Genomic DNA, 2,904 nt, shown 5'->3' with positions numbered 1-2,904 from the left:
AATGAATTTAGGTAAATGGGTGCAGAGCCAGTGGTGGTTTTGTAGGCAAACATTAATACCTTGAATTTTATGCAAGCAGCTATTGGTAGCCAGTGCAAATCGATAAACAGAGGTGTGACGTGCATTCTTTTTGGTTCATTAAAAATTTATCTTGCTACAGGGTTCTGGATTAATTGTAAAGGTTTGATAGAACTGACTGGAAGACCTGCCAAGAGAGCATTGTAATAGTGCAGCCTGGACAGAACAAGAGCTTGAACAAGGCCAGCACGGGCTGTCCCTTCTAACCCCTGGTTATCCGACGTTCTTACGCCATACTCTTTCTGCAGTTCTGAGCTTAGAACGATACTCACGGAGAACATCAGATAGCCAAGGGGCAGAAGAGGTGGTACGAGCTGGCCTGGAAGACAAGGGGCAGACACTGTCTAAACAAGATGTAAGAGTGGAGCAGAAAGCATCAGTAGCGCTGTTAGCATCAAAAGATGCTAACAGTTTAGGGGAAGGAAGCGAAGATGAAACCATAGCAGATAGCCGGGAGGGTGAGAGAGACCGTAGGTTACGTTGAAAGATGACATGTGGAGGGGTATGTGTTGTGTCAGAAACCACGTTGAGGTTAAGATTGAGGAGGAAGTGATCCAAGATGTGCAGTGGAGTAACCAGTACATGATAAGTGGAGCACTATTGTGTGTAAGTAAGGTCCCAATAATTAGAGATAAGCAGACCAGTACCTCCACCTCTTCCAGTCAAATGGGGGGAGTGGGAAAATTAGAAATTATTGGAGAGTGCTGCAGGTGTAGCAGTGTCCTCTGGTTTGATCCAGGTCTCTGTCAAGGCCGTGAGATTTAGCTTTGAATGACTAATAATAGAAGTAATGAAATCGGCTTTGTTTACAGCAGACTGGCAATTCCAGAGACCAATATAAAAAGTAGTGTATTAGCAGACATAGGCAATGTGTGCAGGTTGTTAGGATTGCGCTGCCTATAGTGTGTGAAACGTGGTTTGCGAGTGGTAGTGATAGTGCGGATCTGGAAACACACAGTAAGAATTGGTTATAAAAACTGAAACAGAAGTGAAACAAGTAGCAGGAAAAAGGATGAATCAAAAGCGATACTTATATCCCTTGCCGGTGTCCCTGCCCGGTGGAGTCGATGGTCTTTACACTCTTCGGTCTTCACATGAGGAGGCCTTAGCAGGAGGGCTGCCGTGACCCTTTATACTCCTACTTAGTTGCTAAGGTGTGTGCTGTGTGAGTGTCATCATGATGGACTGTGTCTCCCCCTACTGGGGTGAAAAGATAAAGATAACCCCCCACACACACACACACACACACACACGCACACACACACACACACACACACCACAGTAACAAATCCCTCTATTTTCTCAGCCAATCAGTGGGGCTCCATTTGTCATATGACAAGTTCTTTTTTTCTTTTTTTTTACGTTTTTTAAGATTTAAAAAAAAAAAACGCTTTTGACAACTACCACTTAACCGTGTTTAACATGCTGTCAGTGGGAAAAGAAAACGATACTAGTTTGCTTTAGATGTCTTTTCGACCCCTCCGTCCAAGCTTTACGATTAATTAAATGTCTAGTCTGATCTCAACGTGACTTTGATCAAGCACAGCAGTCATGTGTTGTACTGTACAGCTGAAGCTTTAACTCTTTAATCAAACGTTCTGCCTAAAATATGCATTTAAATGTAACGTTCCCCATCCTAGGAGGGGTATGTTTGTGCTGTTGACTATCTTAAACGCATCAGATGTACAGGCGTTTGTCATTGACTGTATATTACCGTGATAACAATACTTCCCATCAAAATGCCATGGTTAATATAGTAAAGCCTTGTTTAAAGCCACCACTGTTTTGAGATTCTGAAACTATTTTAAAGACGTCTCATACACTTGTATTAGTGTTTTACAGCATTAGCTAAGGTTACTAATGGTAAAATGGTTTAGCTGTGTATGATAGAACTGTGATAGAACAGAACTCACTCAGCATAGCATCATTCATTCCATTTCAGAGCATCAGACACCTGATGAGCAGATATTCACAGACATGCAGATGCAGAGTGATGGGGAATAGAAATTACAGCATTTATCGAGGTAAAGGACAGTAGTGGATAATTACAAATTTCTACATATTGTGTAGTTTTAGATTAGTGTCTTACTGTTCACAATTTTTTTTTCTTCAGATGAGGTGAAATCACTGAGAGCGGTGATCAACCCTGACATCTCAAAGTAAGATATGACAGCTCATTTAAAACTAGTATTGTTTTTGCATGCTACATGCCACAGTTTAGGTGTGGTATTTGTAGTAAGACACTTTCAAGAAATTAATTGCAAGAAAACCATGGGTGTCTTCTCATTACCGTGGTTAGATCAGTGAAACTATGGTATTTGTTATGAACAATTTTTTGTTTTTTAGCATGAGTGCATTTTTACAATTTCCTCTTGAGCATATAAGAATAATGTTCTATTAACACCTAATGTTTATATTATGTTCTTGGCCAGAATTCGCAACATAGGCATCATGGCACATATAGATGCAGGGAAGACCACCACGACAGAGAGAATGCTGTACTACTCTGGCTACACACGGGCTCTCGGAGGTGAGGTGACATTTAGAAAATAAGTAGATGAAGAATACATTGTTATCATTCATTTAAATAACGCTGAAATAATAATAAATTATGATAATATTAATAATATAAGTATTAAATACTATTATATTAAATGATAATATAATATTATAAAGTAAATTAATCTAATATTAAGTAAATATAAGATGAAAAACTTAAACTTAAAAACCATAAACGAAAATGAGAAATGTTGCCTTTGCAACTAATTGAAATTAAGTACTAAAATAACTACTGTAAATCTGAAATAAAAAATAATGCTACATAGA

At 38.9% G+C, this 2,904-nt stretch overlaps 1 pseudogene; it reads left to right on the top strand.

Annotated features, from left to right (window-relative positions):
• Positions 1 to 1,460: 1,460 nt before the first annotated feature.
• The window catches only part of LOC107655893 (ribosome-releasing factor 2, mitochondrial-like), a 5,324-nt pseudogene continuing 3,880 nt past the window's right edge, over positions 1,461 to 2,904 (top strand).

This window comes from Sinocyclocheilus anshuiensis, unplaced genomic scaffold, assembly GCF_001515605.1.
Source record: "Sinocyclocheilus anshuiensis isolate Anshui unplaced genomic scaffold, SAMN03320099.WGS_v1.1 scaffold860, whole genome shotgun sequence".
Classification (NCBI taxonomy): Eukaryota; Metazoa; Chordata; class Actinopteri; order Cypriniformes; family Cyprinidae; genus Sinocyclocheilus; species Sinocyclocheilus anshuiensis.
This window is presented reverse-complemented; position numbering and strand designations above follow the sequence as displayed.